Source organism: Peromyscus californicus, unplaced genomic scaffold (genome assembly GCF_007827085.1).
Source record: "Peromyscus californicus insignis strain IS unplaced genomic scaffold, ASM782708v3 Scaffold_23__1_contigs__length_62951481, whole genome shotgun sequence".
NCBI classification, from domain to species: Eukaryota; Metazoa; Chordata; class Mammalia; order Rodentia; family Cricetidae; genus Peromyscus; species Peromyscus californicus.
Genome location: NW_026294534.1, coordinates 19979369 through 20001826, shown reverse-complemented (window position 1 = coordinate 20001826; position 22458 = coordinate 19979369).

The window sequence follows — 22458 nt, the reverse complement described above, 5'->3', positions numbered from 1 at the left end:
ACAAGGATGATCACCTCTTCCTGGCCTTTCAGCCTCCCTTTCAAACTTGCCAGTTCTTAGTTTGCCCCACAAAATGGACTCTTCAGCCACCACATGTTTCTGGGATACCTTCATCTCAGGACTCACCAGATCCCTGCCAGCTTTCATTACTGAAATCACATAGTTGTACTATCTGGCCTGGAAACCCAGAACCAGTCTGCGTGATGACCAGAGGAAACTTCTCAGCTCCTTGTCTAAACCACTGAAGGCACCAGACTACAGCTAACAAGTAGAAGACCTGGAACAGATGTTGTAACCCCAAGTTTCAGACAAATAGAGAAACCAATAGCCCAACACTGCTATGAATGAGCCCTTCTCTTGAACATGGTAAACATCCCCAAGAAAATAAGAGATCCAACTTACACAAAAATGAAATAATCATTCAACCAACAAACTCCAGATGTTCAAATCCCAGCATAGAAATACCAAAATACAAATAAATATATCAATAAAATAGCATGCCTCCTACCACAAATCCAAATCTTATATCAATGGGCCCTATTGAAAATGACAGGAAGAATTACCAGACAAAGAATTCCAATGGATGATAATAACTATGCCAAACAACTCAAAAACAGAAAAAAGAAAAAGATAAAAATAAATACAATAAGGAAGCTAATCCAAGAAATGAAAATAGAGTTTGATTTTTTTTTTTAGAAAACCCAAATGAAATGATACTCAACTTAAACTTCTTATGCTTACAACTAGATTTAGAAAGATGAGAAAAATACATAAACTCTATCAGGTCCTTGAACTACTAGTTAGGACCAAAGGATATTAGGTTACATTCACATTATCCTCATATACACAAGAGTGGTTATGTCTTGGAGAATATCAGTTCAGCCAGCTAATTTAAATTGGAAATAAGATGACAAAACAACCCTACATGTAGTGTTGAACTTACAGACATCCTAAAATGATTCTTTACATTCCAACTTTTCCTATTTACTAAAATAATAAAGATCAGTATTACACATCTAAAGGAATCGGTAATGAGAAACTTAGTGTTACAAAATAAACCTGCTAAAATAGACTTTAAAAGCCATCAAAATAAGCCAGATGTGGTGTTGGAAGCCTGTAATTCTAGCACCCTAAAATGATTCTTTACATTCCAACTTTTCCTATTTACTAAAATAATAAAGATCAGTATTACACATCTAAAGGAATCGGTAATGAGAAACTTAGTGTTACAAAATAAACCTGCTAAAATAGACTTTAAAAGCCATCAAAATAAGCCAGATGTGGTGTTGGAAGCCTGTAATTCTAGCACTCAGGAAGCTGAGGCAGGAGAATTGCTGGGAGTACAAGGTCAATCTGAGTTGTGTAAGATCAGCCACCCAAGACTACATAGCAAAATACTCAGTCACAAAAGAAAGAAAGAAAGAAAAAAGAAAGAATGAATGAAAGGAAAGAAGGAAGGAAGATGATGAGGAATAAAAGCTACACTTTTTGTGGATATGAGTATTTTAAATGCAGTTAGGAATTACGTTAGTTGAATAAAGTGGCAATAGAAGGCTCTCTAAGATCCATGAACTCACTAGTCTTGATTAGCTGAATAGGTTTCCAGAAGGCATGATTTCCCTCCTGTTGAGAGGGCCTGAAGATCAAATAGAGAGCTGCTGGTTACCATCAAGATATGACTACCACTCTTGTACCTTTAGGGATATTTTGTCATGTTGGCCACTGTGGTGGTTCATAGGAATCACAGTTGGATAGGACTAATAGCTTCTTCCCTTTCTTAGTAGCTTTATTGTACCTTCCAGTACTATGAAAGTTAGTCCTTGGGGAAGAGGCTTTGGGAAAGGTCCAGCTCAAATTCTCCAAGTTCCACACCCAAAATGCATGCCATCCAGGAACAGGGACTTACTTTCAACTACTGGGAGGAAAACAAGAGCAACAACAATATCCCATGGTACTTCAACAATATGGCCTTAACAATTACGACACCAACAGACACGCTAACATGGAATGGGAAAATATCCTGGGACTTTATTCCTTAGAAAAAGAGCTACAGGAAACTAAGGAGTCACCCCCAAGGATGAGCTTCCTAATTGATTATCCAATTCCAAGCAGTAAGCCCTGAAATCATGTACATATCAGCAACACTAAAGAGACTCAGCAGGTTGAATTTATATATTTGTACATTTATACATGCATATAATAATAACAATCAAAGAAAAAGAGACCATTATTTTGAGATGGAGTGGGGAGGGTACAAGGAAAACATTAGAGGGAGGAAAGGGGAAGGGAGGAAATGATATAACTGTACTTTAATGTAAAAACGAAGAGATTTTAAAAAATCTATACTCCACAAAACTTGAAAATCTAAAAGAAATCAATGAGTGTCTACACATATGTAGCTTATCAAAGCTAAATCAATACAATATGGATAATTCTAACAGACCTATATCATCCAATGAGATAGAAGCAGTATTTTAAAAAATCTCCCAAATTAGGTCTAGAGAGATGGCCTGAAGGTTAATAGTACTTGCTGATCTTACAGAAGACAGGGATTCAATTCCCAGCACCCACATGATGGTTCAGAACCACATACAACTCCTGTTATAGGTGATCCAATACCTCTGGGGCTGCTGCATGTACATGATACATATGAGCTCACTCAAGCATAAATAAATACACATCAAAATGAATGAGTAAATAGAACTTTTTTTTAATGTCACAACTAAAATAACCCAGGGCCAGGCAGATTCAGCATGGAATTTTACTAGGCTTTTAAGGAAGAACTAATAATACCAATACTCCTCAAATCACTTGGTAAAACAGAAAATGAAAGAACATTTTCAAAATATTTTTATGAAGTCAGTATGACCCTGAGAACAAAATCAGACAAAGACCCAATTAAAAAATATAAGTGCAGTACAATATCTTTGATAAACATGGATATAACAGTCTCAATAAAATACAAACCAAATCCAAAAGCACATAAAAAATTATGCACCATGATAAAGCCAGCTTCATTCCAAGGATACAGGGATGATTTATCATACATGAATCAGTTTATTTCACCCACCACATGAATAGAATCAAAGACAGAAACCATGTGATCATCATATCAGATGCAAAATCCAATGTCCCTTCATGATAAAAATCCCACAGAATTTGGGACAAAGAGGACAAAGCTTAACACAAGATGGGTAACATATAACAAGCCTGTAGCCAATACCTTGAAAAAATGAGAAAAACTCTAAACATTACCTCTGAAATTAGGAATAATTGAAAAAATGTCCATTCTCTGTACTCATGTCCAATATAGTATTTTAAGTCCGAGATAGAACAATAAGACAATTGAATGAGATAAGTAGGGTATAAATAGAGAAGGATAAAGTCAAATATTCTTTTTTGCAGACAGTGTGATTCTATACATAGAAGACCCTAAAGACTCCACCAGAAATCTCCTAAAGCTGATAAACAAGTCAGCAAAGTAAGATACAAAAATTAACATAGAAAAATTAGTAGTCTTCCTACATACAAATGATAGACACACCAAGAAAGAAATCAGGGAGATGATTCTATGCACAATAGTCTCAAGGGAAAACAAAATATCTTGGAATAAACCTAACCAAGGAAATGAAAGACTTGCACCCTGAGAACTTTAAGGCACTGAAGAAAGAAACTGAAGAAGATGCCAGAAGATGGAAGATGCCTCCTGCTCATGAATTGGAAGGATTAGTATTGTGAAATGGCTATCCTAGCAAAAGTAATCTAAGATTCAGCATTATCAAAATTCCAATGTAATTTTTCAGAAAATTGAAAAAAATCTTAAACATAATGTGGAAATGCAAAAGACCCAGGATAATCAAAACAATTCTGAACAATTAAAAGCAAGTCTGCTGGAGGCATCACAATCTAAGAGCTCAAGCTATACTATGGAGATATAGTAATAAAAAACAGTATGGCACTAGCATTAAAAAAAGACATATTGATTAATGGAATAGAATTGTGGACCCACATATAAGCCCAGTTTTACAGCTACTTGGTTTTTTACCAAGAGGGAAGGAAACAATGCAAATTTAAAAAGATAGAATCTGATCTATCTAGATACTGATCAACTGGATAGCTACATGTAGAAAAATAAAACTGGATCTCTATCTCTACCCAACAAAAAACTCAACTTCGAATGGATCTAGGACCTCAACATAAGTCCTGATACTCTCAATCTGTTAGAAGTGAAAGCAGAGAACATGTTTGAACTCCTTGACACAGGAAAGGACTTTCTGAACAGGATCCTGGTAGTCCAGGTGCTAAGAACAATTAATAAATAGGACACCATGAAACTAAATATTTCTGTACAGGAAAAGAAACCATCACTCAAATAAAGTATCATCCTACAGAATAAAAAAATCTTTACCAACTATACAGCTGATGAAGTTTGGTATCTAGGATGCACTCCAGAACTTGATGGTAAAACCTTCTTACTGAAGAAACCACATACTTCAGTGATATAATATGGAGAAATCAGGCTAGTACTGAACTGGAAGCTTCATCCCTACCAACTAGTTTTTACAGTGCTGGAAGTGCATGTTACTAGAGAAGAAAAGCAATCATTAATGTTATCCACCTGTGAATCCTGTGAGCTACAATAATTACTAGCCTGGCAAGACACATCCAGTAGCACAACAATGGCATGGATGTTTTAGGAGGAACCAACCACTTTTTGATTGAATTTAAGTACCACTCTAGAAGAAACCCATGCCTGGCAACATTATTTGACCAAGAACCTGTACAGGTCATAGCCTTATGGAAGAAACTACTATAAATATTCTACAAAATTTACACAGTATTAAACCTACTCTCAATTACTATCTTTATGCCCATAGATTAATGTAACAAATCCCTTAACCTTCATCTGAGAAGCTTCTATTTGAAATAGATAGCAATTAGCGCAGAGATCCACAAGTAGACAAGTTGTAGAGATAAGAGACTGTGAAACGCTGAGCCCTAAATTGGACATCTACAGCACATCCTCTTTTCGATAGGCACAAAGATCACTGTTGAACAGAGGGTAGAAATAGTGTAAGAGCCAGACAGAGGCAGTGAATGACTCTAAGGAAATGGTGTTTTCTAGATATGACATGGTAATTAGTTGCACACATGAACTCAAAACAATGTGGCAGCATGCACAAGACCTGAACAAGCTGAAACTGGGCAAAATCTCAGCATGAAGAGATGTAGGAAGCACAACTTAGAGCAAGCATTGGAGAAACCAGAATTGTTAATCATGCAGGCCTGCTTTCTTCAATGTAAGGATGATGCCTGGTCACCTGGAATGCTGGAGTCAAAGTGGTTAAATAGCCTGGTAATGCTTTGCTATACTATTGGGAGCCAGCTTCCACCTGAATTTCCCCCAAAATCCTGAGAAATGTTTAGACTCTAATCCTGGGCTTTATCTCTCAGTGAATAGAACTCATCCTTATGAAGGCGGTTCGATGTACCTTGCATCCTCCAACAATACAATCCCTCTTTATGCTTATTACTAACACTTCCTCTCTAGGCCCTAGTCCAGAACACTGCTTCCCAGTCAATAGAACTCATTCTTATGATCAAGGTCTCGGGTACTTTGCTATAGTGGTGTATTTTGCAAGGGGATTTTGATGTAGCCACCCATGAAGCTTTGTTATAAGAACTGTCATGTGGAGAATTTTTTTCCGTAAAGTTTTACTGTGCTTAAATGTATAGGAAAATTAAACCACCATGGGATCAGACTCTTTACAAGTTTTGATCCAGTCTGACTGACCAAGTCTGGCTGTCCCAAGTTTTTATTCTCACCTCTTCATAGTTTGTTTCCCTGCCAGCAGTGATTCCTTCAGGGACCCCCCAACAAAGAAAAGATGGGCACCAAGTCCACCAGCTAGCTAAGGATGAACAGTGGCTAGGAGGGTCACTTGTCTGTAATAGCCCCTAATAGGTTGATCTCACTCCAATGGAAGGCCACACATTGAAGAGTACATGGGCAGCACAAATCAGACCAGATCAATTCAAAACATAAACAAACTTTTGAAAAAGAGGACGCAAACTTGGGTATGTAGTGAGGCAGGGTGAATCTTGGCGGAGGTACAGGGAGAGGGAAAATATGACCAAACATATTGTGCAAAATTCTCAAAGAACTAATAAAATGATGAGAAAATAAAATTAAATGAGGCCTGTCTGGGTTAGTCTAAAGCATGTGTGACAAGATTTTTATGGAGCCAGAGGTCCTGTGGGAAATTTTATTCTAAAGCCCATTTTGCTTTTTGTCGATCTCTGGAAGATTTTACTGCGTAGGCAAAAGTGTGAAAACGGGTTTCTGCGGAAGAATTGACAGTAACAGTCCTTCTTGGTTATGGAGTTTGTGTGCTACCGAACCAAATTGCTTGGTCAGACACGCCTGCTATTGTCATAGTAACATGGCTACTACGGAGACAACCAACTACTTCCCGTCTACATTTAAGGCCACTCCACATGTGGGAACAGGTTTGGTACTACAAGTCAGTGCAACAACTTGTTAATGTCACAGGCCCTGGTGGAGAGGCTTCTGCTGTTGCTCTATTAAATGAGGTTATATGATTGTCAGATTGTCTTCTAAACATTTGTGTTTATATCTGTAGATTACTATCAGTCTTGGCTGAATTTGAAAGTAACCAGACATTTTCATCACCCCTTCCCCAAAGGTCAGAGAACACCATGCAGGAAAGATGGAAAAACTGTACCAGAGGAGAAGAGTGGCATGCTATGCAGCTAAGCCCTCTTGGAGGAAATAGGTTGGTATGGTTCAAGAAGTTCATGAAACTTACAAGACTCAAACATCAAACAATTGGTGAAGAGGGGAGGAACCCAGATTTTGTTGCCTGGAAGTTGTTCTGTAGGAAACTCCAAGGAAGCAGCATTCTTTTTTTGTTTGTTTATTTGTTTGTTTTTTGACACAGGGTTTCTCTGTGTAGCTTTGTAGCCTTTCTTGGAACTCATTCTGTAGCCCAGGCTGGCCTCGAACTCACAGAGATCCACCTGCCTCTGCCTCCGAGTGCTGGGACTAAAGGCGTGCACCACCACAGCCCAGCATGGGAAGCAGGATTCTTGAGTTTGCACCCATACTACAGAGGCTTTCCAGTAATAAAGACGCTCCAAAGTCACACATACTCGTATACATAAGCCCTTCACTCATGTTCCTGTACATAACCTAATAAACCCACTGGTTCACCAAACTAGACTTGAATGGAATTGTTTTAGACTGTCAGTGGTGCACTCTCCGCAACAAATAGATATTAATTCATATCTCCCAGAAAATGTCATGCAACCAGAGATCATTGATAGGACAAGGATTAAAACCAAGAGAGGGGAGGCTCCCCAAGGAAGAGATAAGGGGAGCAAACTGTTTGGGTCAAGTAACAGTCAATGACTGCAGTGACCATATCTATAATACAATATTTTCACTTAAAGAATAAACAAAGTATGTAATAGTTTAAAAGATTTTTCTTTTATTATGTGTTAAAGAAAATACGATGTTTGAAATAGTCATACATAATAAAATTATTACCTACACTCAAACAAATTAGCGCACTCATCCTTTCACACTTGTATTTTTGTGTGTCTCTGTGGGTCTCTGGAGTCATCAGAATCTATTTCACAGCTAGAAGTTCTGAATATATTATCACTTTTTTAAATAGTCTTCATGTTGTACATTAGATCTGTAGATATATTAGATATTACTTCCTAGGAGAGAGCATGTAAGTTGCATAAAAGAAATCATTTACATTTGTATCATAAATTAATATGGAAAATTTGCTTTCAAATTTCACACTAAAATGACATAAAATAACATAATTTGTTGTTTTTTGGTTTAGTTTGGTTTTTTCAAGACAAGGTTCTCTGTGTAACAGCCTTGGTTGTCCTGGGACTGACTGTGTAGACCAGGCTATCCTCTAACTCACAGAGACCCACCTGCCTCTGCCTCCCGAGTGCTAGGATTAAAGCCATGTACCACCACTGCCCGGCCATAATTTGTAATAATAGTCAACTTTTAAAGTTATTGGTACTATGGATTTAGGTTTCTGCACTTTAAAAGTATATAGCATGGAAATTCATAGAGTTTTTGGTTGAGTTTATACAAAATTATTTCTATTTTACATGCTAAAATACACCATAAGTATTATAAGAAAAAGAATTCTGAGACTCTTCCTCATGTGTTAGTGGATTTAATGAACAGAAAATCTGTACCTACTTCTGTGTGTGTGTGTGTGTGTGTGTGTGTGTGTGTGTGTGTGTGTGTGTGTAAAAGAATCTGTAGAATTTTAAACTCCTTAGTCTGTGGTTTCAAGAAATGTTTCTTCTTCCACATTTTATCCATCTTATAGGTGACTATAAATATTTCCTGTCTTTTTCATCTCTTATCTTCTGTAATTCTGTGAACACCTCCGTGTGGATGCATTGTTGAGTTTCCACTATTAAGCAAATACTACAAAATGTTGAGTGGTGAAATCTGAGCATACAGCATACTGTGCTGCTCTATTTGTGAATCTTAAGGTGGTTTGAAATTTGAGGTAACTCAATGACTTGTCATATTAACCTTGAATAGAGAGTTCCTCATTTCTCTGCAAGCTTTTGAAAAACTTGGCCAAATGTGAAATTTTCACAAATCTAAGTTCTGTGAAAAATTGTTTTAGAAAATCATTTGGAAAGTTATTTTTCCCTATACACACATTTGACCTCCCTAATTACAATTTTATTATTTCTAATGACTGGCTTATTCCTCTACAGAAGTCACTTCCAATTTTTAAAATGCAATTTAAATGGGTATCCTGTATTAAAATTGTATTGAATTTTTAAATTTTATTTCCAAACATTCTGGAATGCTCAAGCTGAGTCATATGTATTACAGGCAAATCACTAACCAAAATCACTATAATAAGGAGACTTTTAGTGAGACTTCTTTTCTTATTGTTTAGAAAACATGAGTGCAGAATAAAGCAATCTTGAAATGCAAATGAGCTCATTGGAAAGTTCAAGACCTTTGGTAGCTCAGTGTGGCCAGCTCTTGTTGGTCAGCAGGTCTCCTGGTTGTTCTGAGCTATATTAAGGGCCACAGATGCTAGCTCAGACTCCAGTTATTCCTCATTGCTCATTCCTCATGGGTAAGTCATCTAATTTTGAAATGCTTTAGTTATGATTGACTTAGTAACACCTACTTAGGATTTATATAAACTTCAAATACAATATGCACAGGCATCCTATAAATGTAAGAAAAGACCATAAATTCAGGAGAATATGACATTATACAAGGAAGAAAAATCAACATAAAATTGATAAAAAATACTCCCTCCCCTTTCATTTAAAAAAAAATGAGTATTTAAGTAATGACTGGATTATCCATAATTGTCTGACTGCAAAATTGAAAACTTATTCTGGAGCAGATAGAAGCATGCTTTTCCAATTTTGATCATGATACTGATGTCATTTTGATTGCCCTAGGACTGAGAGAGGCAGGAAAATCATAAAAACCACAGAATTCAGAATAAAGACTGCGCAGAAAAACACAGTCAAATTCATTTTAAGATATATTGGGTAAGCTTATTATTTGGATTGATAGAATAGAATAATTTCAGGCTAATGCCAAAAAAGCTTCCACCAAAATAAATGAAGCAGATTATTTATTCACTTGCATATCCGAACTGTTCTTATCAAGCAACGTTGGTCACCTCAGTTTAGGACGGTATTATTGTCACGGGATATTTCACAATCACATAAAAAATGTTGCTTTCTGTGCAGGTCTTCAAGGGACAAGTGTTGGGAAGTATGCTCTCACTGTTCACATGTTAATGAACAGCAATGAGCATATCCATGAATCCTCAATATCATTTAATTACTCAGGTAAGCACCCACTGTTCCCTGAGGGACCTTGGTATTTCAGATCACACCATCCCATGTGGTGGCTCACTTCCCATCATTCTTCATTGTTTTTCTCTGGAAGGAGTATAATTACAATTCAATTTTTTTTAATTTCTTGTTATTTTAAATTTCTTTTTTTTAATCCTCTTCACGAGACTGAATGCTTTATTAGATCAAAGGTTGGGTACATTTCGTTCTTTTTATATGTAAATGAATGCTTGGAATTTGAATACTTAAAAATTTTGTTTAAGGAACTAATCCAGCCTGAAACACTTAGTTGAATCCCCCTTCTTTAATTCCAAAGATATTGGCTGTTTATTGTAATCTCAGTGATTCAAACATTTTAAAACTTAATTCAGGCACTGTCTCATCGGGGAATTGTATCTCCATGTTAGTCTACAAGTCTCCTCCTCTTTCTTGGAACATGGACTGAAGACTGTTAGTAACTAACACAATGTTAGCTTTTAAATCGGGTCTGTAAGTGGCCTTTCCTTTTCTACTTTATGAAATAATTTGAAAGGTGTTGGTTTCAGTTCTTCCTTGGGCCTGGCCTTTTTTTAGTTAGGAGAATTTTGTTGTTGTTTATTGTTGTCTTGATTTGGGTCTCATTTGTTTGTTTGTTGTTGTTGTTTGTTTGTTGTTATTGTTGTTTAATTACTGCTTTCCTCTCATGGCTTGTTACAGATCTGTTTAAATTATCTATCTCATCTTGGTTTGACTTTGGTAAATCATATGCTTCTAGAATTTCACTTGTCTCTTTCAGATTTTTCCAATTTGGTGCAATATTGGTTTTTAAGATATGTTATTCTGATGGCCCTCCCTGGGTATGTGACTCAGTCCTTCTCTCTTGCAGTTTTTAGTGTTCTTGCCTATTACTATAAACCTGCTTTTAAAAACTGTGGTTGAAGAGGTCACATACCCTAAGGATAATTTACTACTTTTTGTTTTGCTAATGGACATATGGCTAAACTCCCATCAGAATATCCATGTTTATACACATAGCCTGGTGTGGCTTTCAACCTTGAGTAAAGAAGCAAAGCTCCTTTTTGATTTGGAGACTGAGTAAATAAATGTTGAGTGCTCAGCCCTAAATGAAATGTTTGTATCATTCCCCCCAAGGACCAAATTATATTGTAGAGAATGGGGTGGAAAAAATACATGAGCCACAGAATGAAGATTGCTATAAAACATTGTCTCATGTCTAAGACATGGCCATTGAAATAATGAGCATGATGCGTAAAATTATGCCTTTCAACATTTAATGGTTACCATGGGAGGGGGTGCCATTTTCTTCAGTAGTGTAGCCACTTGTAAGTTGTCTGTGTCTAGTAAATAGCCCTTTAACCACATTCATACAAGCGGCTCTAATTAAACTCAGTAGGCCGAAAAGAACGACACAGAGAGAAAAAAAAAAAAAACATGAAAGTGGGAGAGAAACTGTCAGGAAGAGGAGAGCCAGCAACAATGGAAATGTGATGAGAGGATGATGGGGGGTGATACAACCACAACACATGGTATAGAACATAGACGAATTTCAAAGGATTTAATTTAAAAAATGAGGAATAAGAAGAGATTCCTACTAACATACACATGCCTATATCCTCTGGTACACTGTAAGCAACTTGAGAAATCATACTGTCATAGAAATGTTTGGAAGCTTTTTTTCCTTGGGAATAATGGTTACAAAATACTGCACTGACCATATATCATGATAATTTAACCTGAAGAAATAAGTAGAATTTGTAACCTGGGGAACACTGGCATCAACTGATATTGTGGTGGATGTGGGCTTATGTGAGCTGCAGATTATCCCACGTTCTTTATAGTTAGCACAAATGTGGCTCTTTCTTAATAATGTTTAATTTAGGCATAATTAAAAGCCAAAGTTATCTTGGAAGTGTATGAATATGATTGTTTTCATAAAAGCTGCAGCAAATAAGTCATCTGGGGATGTGCCTCTTCCTTTCCAGTTTTGAAAAGTGCTGGTCTAGCACAACATGACAACTCCAAGGGCACAATAGTGGTACACATAACTTGACAGCAACCAATAGCTCTCTAATTAGACTTAAAAACCCACTTAACAAGAGGGAAATCATGCCTGGAACCCTAGTCAACTACCGAGAGCTAGTGAAGTCCATGGATCTCGGAGAAGAACCTACAATCTCCACTTTATTAAACTAGTAGAATCCCTAACTAGATTCTAAATATTTGTCCTTATACTCACCGATAAGTGTGGTCTTCACCCCTCATCAAACTTCTCTTTGCAACAGATGGAGATCATTACAGAAAAACACAACCAATTAAAATGTACAGATATGGAGTCCGGTCCCAATGGATTCATCGAAGGATAGTGATGATTGCAGAAGAGAGGTCAGCAAGAATATAAGAGCCAGAGGATTGGGATGTTTGCTTTGAGATTATATCTCCTAGGATTATTAGAAGTCACACCCATAAAGTCTCACCAACATGACTGCCTAAACATAAAGATAACAATAGACATGCTAAGACGGGTGGGAGAAAGCCCTAAAGGCTCCACCCCCACACAAAGCACTGTAAGCAACCAAGTAATGCTGAGAGTGGGAGAAATGGTCTTCCCTAGGGTAGAGCACAGTGGCTGGTTATCTAAAACCAAATGGTCAGCCCTGAAAACGTACATATAAGTAACATTACACAGAGTGAAGAGGGTGCATTTATGTATTTGGGTATATGTGTGTGTGTGTGTGTGTGTGTGTGTGTGTGTGTGTGTGTGTGTGTGTGTGTAACAACAATTTTAAAAGAGGCCATGTATTTGAAAGAGAGCAAGGAAGGATATAGGAGAGGATTTGGATGGGGAAGAGAATGGGGAAATGATGTATTTATATTATAATACCCCCAAAATAAAAGAAATATTCTTTTAAAGTATTATTCTCTTTTGGTGAAATCACTGTGGGGATGGTTTAAATAACACAAATACATTGACTTATAGCATAGAACTCCCACATGTTTCAGAGGATGGTGAGGGACACAATTCAACATACCACCTTTGAAAGGATGTACATAAAAAAATACCAAGATATGATGACAAAAGTACGTCACCACACCAAAAGCAAAACTTTAAAATAATAAAAACCACAAAAAAAGAAAGAAAACTGGCACAGTGGTACACACTAGTAAGCCAGACATTTAAGTCTAAAAAGTTTGCCAAGAGTTCTATGCCACCAGTCTGGACTACAGTCAGACCTGCCTCTTTAAAAAAATAAAAAAAGAAAAGAAAAAAAAGGAAAGGAAAATAAAAATAAAAGATAGAGTGAAACAGCAATATATATATATGTGTGTGTATATAGATACACACATATATATATATATACAAACATTGGTTTTATTAAAGTTTTAGTTCACCTGTTTCACATTATGACAAAATAATAGTTATTATCAGCTTAGAAAGAATAAAGTAGCCTAAATAATAACAGGGAACTGATTGAGATGATTAGACTCCACACTTTGAAAACATAATTTAAACGTACAATAGTTTATGCTTCATTTGTAAACATTTCACATGCATAATAAACACTAAAATTTTCAAAGTGCAGGCAGGCGGCATTCACTGAGTACAAAGCAATGGATGGGAAAGTAAAAACACTCAGACAAACAAAAGGACCTGATGCTCAAAGGTCTTAAATCTCCCTCTCTCTCCCTCCTTCCTCCCCCTGCACCTTTCCTTGAGAAACTGAAGGTATATTTATAGTATAAACATAATGAAAACTTTGCATATCTTGTTCTTGTGTTATAATGTAGAAGTTGGTTGAGTCAAATGGTAATGCTTAATATTTATTCGAGTGCAAAGTAGTAGAAATAACTGAATTAAATATTATGGTGAAAAGTTATGAGACAGATTAAGACTAAGCAGAACATACCAAAAATATATTAAAAATAAGCTAATTTTAAGCACTTGATTATTTGAAATATATAATACCTGACCTAAGCTAGGAAATATTATAAACATATAAAACTAGATATTAAAATGAAAATATAAATACAGATAAAATTTTTTATTGAAATATATATGTGCAATTTAACTTACTAACTGGACTTTTATGAAAATACAAATTATCAAAACTATTTGTATAAGGAAGTTAGATTAAATTTCTGAACAATGGTGTCCAATATGTACAATCATTACGTGTCCTTGTCATGGTGTGTGTATGATGTGACTGTCATAGAGGTTCTCATATTGAAGACTTGGTCGATGTGGCTGGTCCTATTCTGGAGGTTCTGGAAACTTCAGGAAAAGGGACTTACCTAGAAGGAGGTCATGAGGTGTGTTTCCAGGCACTATTTCTTGTTCCAAAGTCTGTGAACATCTTCCTCCAAGAGCTCTGCTGCCATGATTTTATCCTTACCTTTAGACCCAAAGGAATGGAGCCAACTGGCCACGAACTGAAATCAGTTCCTCCTCCCTCACTTGCTTGTGTCGGGGATCACGTCACAGCAACAGAAGTCTCGCTAATTCACTGATATTCCACCTCCTCTTGCAGACTGTGGTAATTTCCAGGGGCCTCCCACACTAAGAATGGGTCCCCCCACTTCAATTAACACAGTTAGAAATCTCCCTCACAGCCAAGCCTAATCTAGACAATTACTCATTGAGACTTCGTTCCCAGGTGGTTTTACCCTGTGTCAAGTTCACAATCACAATCGACCATCTCGGGTGCCTTCCAGAGATGCATTTAGAGCAGAGCGTTAGGAGGCACTGCCAGTCTGCAGCACCTACAGGATCTGCATTACCGTGCATCTGTTTTAATGTCCATTACCTACGGAAGAAATTCTGATTGGGATGTAATGCTAAATACTGTCCTCTTCTAAACAGCGATTCTCTTCCTTTGGAGATTTGTTTACATGTTGCCTGTAGTCATTTTTGTAAATGACTATGTTTTCTGGTTGCTTGGCAGCTAGAGTTTTTAGACAAATTACAGCTAAATTTTAGCCAATGTGTCTAATAGCATAATTTCAAACAGGAGTTCTACCTCTGTCTATTTTTCTGGCTCCTGCCTTTTCTGGTAACCTGGGCTTTTATGTGTTTCTATTTTACCTCACTCCTATCTGTAGACATGGAATCTTTTCTGTGAGTGCATGATCCTCTCAGGTGATGACTACGCCCTTACCAACAGCCACTGCACCAGTTGCTAACCTTAGTGCACACAGAATCGGCAAATGGTACATTTGAGAAATGAGGAAAACGGTTCCAAAAAGTCACTGGGAAGTTGGAATCAACAAAACTTTGTTCTCTGGTTTTCCAGATACAAACTTCTAGGAAGAGAAAACAATTTAAAACATACTGAGAAATACTTGGTCCCTCACTTCCCAACTTGGCTCCTTCTGCTCAAAATGCTACATCACAATTACCAAACTGATGTAGCACAAATCTTAAGAGGTCTTATTAATGAAAATAAACCTAGAGCAAGGTATTGGGGTGAATACTGGAAGATCAGAGAAGCAGAACAAGCCACAGCCACCTCATCTCGCCAATTCCTCAGCTGATCCTGTTTCCTCAGACTGGAAGCCTCTGAGTCCTCATCCAGAATGAATCTCAGCTGAACTATTGCTCAAAAGCCTAAAAGCTTAACCAGGATTTAGTTCCTCATCCTCATGCCTTAAATACCTTTCTGCTTCCTGCCATCACTTCCTGGGATTAAAGGCTCTTATTACCATGCCTAGCTGTTTCCAGTGTGGCTTTGAACTCACAGAGATCCAGAGGGATCTCTGCCTCTGGAATGCTAGGATTAAAGGCATGTGTGCTGCCATTTTCTGGCTTCTATATCTAGTGGCTGACATGGCATTCATTATGTGCTGTAAGTAGGGTGGCCATACAGCCAATGTGTTGCTGGTTCTTCTGGTGCAGCTATTAATAGAATCTCACTCTTGCATATCTAGGTGTTTGGGAAATTCAAATATCATTACTTAGTTTTAAATGAAAGTTTTGATTTTCAAGGGCACAGGGCATTGTCCAAAGCAAAGGAGCCAATACAGGTAATGCTACTATTACTACTACATTATTGAGACTGAACACCTGTCTGAAGTAACCTAAGGAAAACAGAATTTGTTTTGGTCCATGATTCAGTGAATATAGTTCATACAATACAGATAGAAGAGGCAGGGCAGGGGAAATGGTTTGGGTCAATAATGTCAGGAGTGTGATGTGAGTTGATTACACTATGGTGGATGATGAGGAAAAAGATTGTAGTTCACAAGAGTGGCCAGGAATTAACCATGAAAGACCTGCCCTGACAGCCAATGTCATCCAACAAGGCCCTACAAACCAAAGGATGTGCAGCCTCCCGAAGCAGTGCCGTCACCTGGGGACCAAGTGTGTTAAGATGTGAGCCTGTAAGGGACATTTTACATTAAAAAGTATAACAGCAACTTTGAGGGTTTCCTTATTGCTTAATATATTCTACTCCACCTTTGGTTGAAAAGGGTCTCTTCCCCTCTCTCCCTCATCTCCTACCACACTTACTCCAAGGTTCACCCCTCAAGCTAAGAAAAAGGGATAAATGGACTTTATGTTTCTTAAGGCAATCCCCAAATGAACACATTTCCTCTTAGCAAGAAGAAGAGACCTAGACTCAAGGAAGAAAACATGAGTGAGCAAAACATGCAGCTCAGTCCCTGGGAAGATTGCCTCTACAAAGCCATAGGCATATTGTTTCTAGAAGCATGGGTCCACAGGTTCCTCTGGGAGCCCCCTGTTTCCAATATTACTAGCAGAGGACCAGAGCATGATTGTCCTTGGTCATCTTGTACACTCCCTGGTTTACTTTGTTCATAGATGTTGGTGAGGAGAAGACAATGTTCCATGAAGGTTCCTCCATATGCTCAATCACCACCTACCTCAAGGCCAGAAAGCAGCCCATAAGAAGAGCACAGAGACTGGGAAATACCTACGATGCAGATGGGTAGGTAATTGTGGGATCCCACAAAGATTCCAACTTGTGATTTGACTCAAGGTCAGAGAGTCAGAGTTTATGTTGCTCTCCAAGAACAGCTTTGCTCAACTCTCTTCTCTCCCCTTCTCACTCCATAGCCCACTTATCTTCAGTCAGCTCTGCCAAGAGCTTCTTCTAACATTCTGATTAGTGTAGGGGGTCTCCCTGTGTTCAGGGCACTGTGACTTTACCTCAGACTTAGCCCCAAAGTTACAGGACATTGCACGTATCTACCATCTATATTATCTTAAATCCCAGACTGACTGAGGCTTCCCAGTTTGAGTTTATTTCAATTGTAAGAAATTTTCCTCAGATTATTTCCTCAGACCAGATCTTAGGAAGATCTACAGTACTGACCTTTGGATGCTCTCAACCAAGCCAAGGAGCTCAAGTTAAAGACACTGTTCACAGAAGTCTGGCATTCTTTAAGCAAATAGGAACACATCTCCAAGGATTCGAGGATGTCACTTTGAGGTGTGACATAAATCTGAATAAGGCTTAAAAGAAATGCTAAGCATCTGAAACAAAATTTTACCAACAGCAGTCTTTCCAGCTTGGAATAAAAGGGATGGGGAAAGATGGAAGTGAAAAGCTAAGTACGGGGGCTGGAGAGATGGCTCAGAGGTTAAGAGCATTGACTGTCCTTCAAGAGGTCCTGAGTTCAATTCCCAGCAACCACATACATGGTGGCTCACAACCATTTATAATGAGATCTGATGTCCTCTTCTAGAATGGAGAAAAACATGAAGGCAGAACACTGTATATATAATAAATAAAATTTTAAAAAAGAACTCTGTAAAATGTGAGGCAATAATTTAAAAAAAAGAAAAGAAAAGAAAAGCTAAGTACATCAATGTCTCTGAGCTCCCAATCTAGCATAGACAGTCATCAGACAGAGAAAGCTACTATTTACCAGGGGATAGGAAGGATGGTGGCTTAGAGGACCAAATAGTAGGGGCAAGAATCAAGAGGAACAGTGGGTTAGCTTATGAGGACAAAGCTGGTTCATAATCAAAGAGCATTTTCTCCCCACTCCCTGGAGTAGAGGCCCTAATAATATGTGCTCACAAATAGTGCAGAGAGACAGACTTCAGTTTCCATGGGCCCCCATCACTGAAGCTAATTCATGTCTGGGAATGTCCATGGCAATTCTCTTCTTCCAGCTTCATGACTGTATAGAAGCTGAAATGACGAAACAAATTGTCCATTTCAGTTCACAGATCTGGCAGTTGTGAGGAGCTGTGTTGCAGAGCCCCATACAGGGCTAGACATGACTTATAAAACAAAACCCAAGACTGTGAACCAATACTATAAAGAGATAGAAATTTAGTGTGGAAAGAGTATTTTGTATGGGTAAGGCATGAATTCCTGTGGTCAAAGGGCAGACTGTAGTCTTTGAAAGAAAGTTACTAACAGTTCCTCTCCAATGTTTGTACATTTTCTTGTCCTCCTACCAAACATAGAATCAATCTGCTCCCCTTTCTATTGAATCTTGGGTAGCCTTTAGAGTCATCTAAATATATAAGAGGTATATGAGTGACCAGTGTACCCCTGTGGAAAGTGCTCCAGAACCTGAAAACTTCTGGTTTCAATCTCATGGAGCCTCGCACTTTGTAAGATAATCAATTATTCAAATGAAGAAAAATTCCCATCCAGCTGCCAGCTGTTTTTGGCTAGCCCCATTGAGAGAACAGACATGTAATGAATACCATTTTATATGCAGTACCCAGGTAAAGCACTCAGCCATATACAGTAATGTTGGCTAATCTAAAAAGTAATAATCCAAAGAATGTAAACAATAAAGCCTTGTTATTTGTTACAAAAATCTTGCAAAAAAAATTATGAGAAATGGATAATTGAACCAAAACTCACCATATTTCTTTTTCTTGATATTTGTTAATTACTTGAAGAAAAAAATGTTTACTGTAACTGGAGAGTTTTCTCTCTGGGTTCCGCCAAGCCCCAGCAGTCCCATAGCCCACTTACAAAATAAACACACTGACTCTTATATTATTTAAACTGCTTGGCCATTAGCTCAGGCCTATAATTGTCTAGCACTTACTCTTATATTCAGCCCATTTCTATTAATCTATACTTTGCCACATGGCTCGTGGCTTATTGGTACCTTACATCTTCCTTGTCCTGGCGGCGGCTGCAGGCATTCTCTCCCTCTGCCTTCCTGTTCCCTCAATTCTCCTCTCTGTTAGTCCTGCCTATACTTCCTGTCTGGCTACTGGCCAATCAGTGTTTTATTTATATAGAGCGATATCCACAGCAGTTTAAAGCATGCGTTGAAACATTGTGCTGGTTAGTTTTTTGTCAGTTTGACACAAACTAGAATTATCTGGGAAAAGAGAAGCTCAATTGTGGAATTGCCTCTACTGGTCTGTGGGCATGTCTGTGTGGTAGCATTTCATGATTGCTGATTCATTTGGGAGGGTGCAGCCACCGTGAACAACGCCACCCCGGGGAAGGTGATCCTGAGTTGTATAAAAAAGCAGGCAATCCATGGTAGCTTGCCAGTAATCAGTGTTCCTCTATGGTCTTGTCTTTTTTTTTTTCAGTTTCTGCCTACTGTTCCTGTTTGACTTCCTTCAGTGATGGAATGTAACTCAGATGTGTAAGCCAATTATACTGTTTCCTCCCCAAGATGCTTTTGGTCATGGTATTTATCACAGCAACAGAAACCTAATGAGGAAAACTGCATAAAGGTACATCACAAATCTATTTTTATGAGTCAAAAACTAGTTGGATGCCACAAGATTAACTCTGGTTAAAATAAGCAGAATATAATATATAAATAGAAACCATGTGGTTCCCAAGACCTGTAGAATAGTCAAGTACTTGGACTTAGAAACTGCTCAAAAGAGGGCTATGACAACGTGACTCTTGTTTGTTTGAGTAACCTTAATTATCACAGATCATGAGTGGGCATATATGAAAGTTGACTTTATTACCATGCTTCATGCTGAATGCACATCTGATAAATTTTGTACATGTGTCATTTTTCATAGTGATTTTTTTTTCAAAATATGAGAACTTTCTAAAGTTGACAAAGAATATCATCTCTTAGACTGGGAAAGCACAATATTGATCAGGATAAATAAGAATCACATACACCTACACTTAACTGAAATTTAAAAACAAAACACATTTACATACATGTGAATGTTGTGATGACGTAGAATGCCTAAGCTGAAAACCACTAGGCAGTGGGGCAGATAAATGTAGGCCAAAAAAGAAGTTACCATTCCAGAAAATAATATATGCACACAGTGTGTACATCAAAGAGAATTCTGTGCTTGTCATAGAACATGTTTCCATTTTCTTTGTCCTCAGTCCCATCGCTCAGGCACAACTGTCCTTGCTTCTATCAGATCTAATACTTCTTTGAATTCTTAAGCTGTCATTTTACCATTATCTTGAACTTGAAGTTGTAGACAGTATTTATTAAATACAAGACAGTGCAGGTGAGCATTATCCAACACTCCACACTCCCTCTCTGTCCACTTGTTCCCATACAAGTTAAAGAATTTCAAGTAAAGGAGCAGTCAGTGTCCATATCATTATGACTAATACATAGGTCTCTGAAATTTTGAATCATTTATTATGACAGTGTACTGCAATGTACATTTCCACAAAATCATTGTCAATGCTTAATGATTCACTTGTTTTATTATATGACTATTGCACATGTCATATGGACTAGAAATATATCCTACAAATAGCATCTCATTTTTTTTTGCATCTCATATTTTTTGTTTCTCCAACCTTATATGACCCAATTTAAAACAAGTTGAGTGAAAACTTCCTAGGCATTGTTTGTGGATTTCTGACTACATTAAGACACATTAGAGCTTCATGAGAAAACATCCAAGGAATGCACTAAAACTTTAATTTATTTTTAAATTATACAAATAATTAATCACCATTATTAAAACCTTTTTTATCCCAAAATGCAACTCAAGGTGGGGGGGGGATGACATAAAATTAAAACATACTTTCAAAGAGAGTATAGTGTAAACATAGATGAACCATCATTTAAATCAAGAACTCCCCCAGTGCGACACTGAACCCCTTCAATGGCAGCCCGTCTGCAGACTCCAGAGGCAACTGCAACTTCAACAATATTAATTTTCAATTGTTTTGTCTCCTACATTTGTTTAGGTTATTTGTCGTTTCTTCCTTTAGGACTCTTTATGAGTACTGTATAAACTTAGGTGCCGCTGAAGTGGACTAATAAGGCTTTCTTATTCTGACTCCATTTTGTGTTTGCTTAGGAAGTCCTCAGCCCTCTCTCATTGCCCCCCAACAGTCACATCTACCTTGGCACCACATTTGAGATTTCCATGACCTTCACCATGGTCCAGATGTATTAACAAAAATTATTAAACTGAAATAACTAAAGGAGATATAAGTAGACTATAATTATCATGTTATGTCTGAGATAATTACTATGCTCTGCCAGGAATGAATGTTTCAAGGTTACCCTGACTCTTATCTAACTCTTCTGAAAATTATTGTCTGTCACTTTTGCCTTTAAAATCTCAGTACCCCTGAGCCTAGGAACCAAGAGCCCTTTCAGAGGCACAAGCCCACTCTTAGTCTGAGCATTAATAAAAAAAGACTCAGAGCTTTAATTGGCTTAATCAGTGTGGTTGTCAATAACTATCTCTCATGGATTATTTCACCTTGATATTAGATTTGTAAGATTTGGGACTGGCACAATGGTTCATTGGTGGAAGAAGATTGCCACACAAGCCTAGAGTACTGAGTTCCATCCACACAACACATCTAAAGAGTTTGATAGAGAGGACAGAATCCATAAAATCTGACTTTCAAACATGTCATGGCACATAATATCACACACATACAAACACAAATATACACAGAACAACAAACAGGTAAATAAATAAAATGAAATAAATGGATGTAGCCCTACTTCTTTTCATTATTCTGAACTATAGCAGTCTATTAGATGAATACACCTCAATATTAATACATTCTACTATTGATGGCATTTATTCCATTATTTTGGCTATTAAGTAAAATGGTGCTGTATAATTCTTGTATATGTATTGTGGCCTGGTGGCTAGAGTTAATTGTCAACTCAATAGACTCTAAAATCACCTGAGAAGTATGCCAATGTCTTTATTGTGCAAATTGAGGTGGGAAGACCTGTCTACTGAGAATGGTGCCATTCCCTGTCTGGAATGCCAGACTGTCTAAGAGGAAAGGGTCTGCAGAGCAGCAAGCATTCACTGCTCTGCTCCAGACGGTGGGTGCCCTGTAACCAGCTGCTGCATGTTCCTGCCTCCTTGATTTCTGCAATGTGATGGACTATACCCTTGGACTGTAAACCAGAATACATTTTATTTTTTTTCCTTATTTATGTGTGTTTCTGTGTGTACTGGGGTACCTGCAGAGACCAGAAAAGGATGCCAGATCCCCTGGAGCTAGGAGTCATGGGTGATTGTGAGTTGTCCTATATGGGTGCTTAGATAACAAACTCCAGTTCTATAAAATTTTTTTAAAAAAATATTTATTTTCATGTGTGTATTTTGTCTGTGTGGATAAA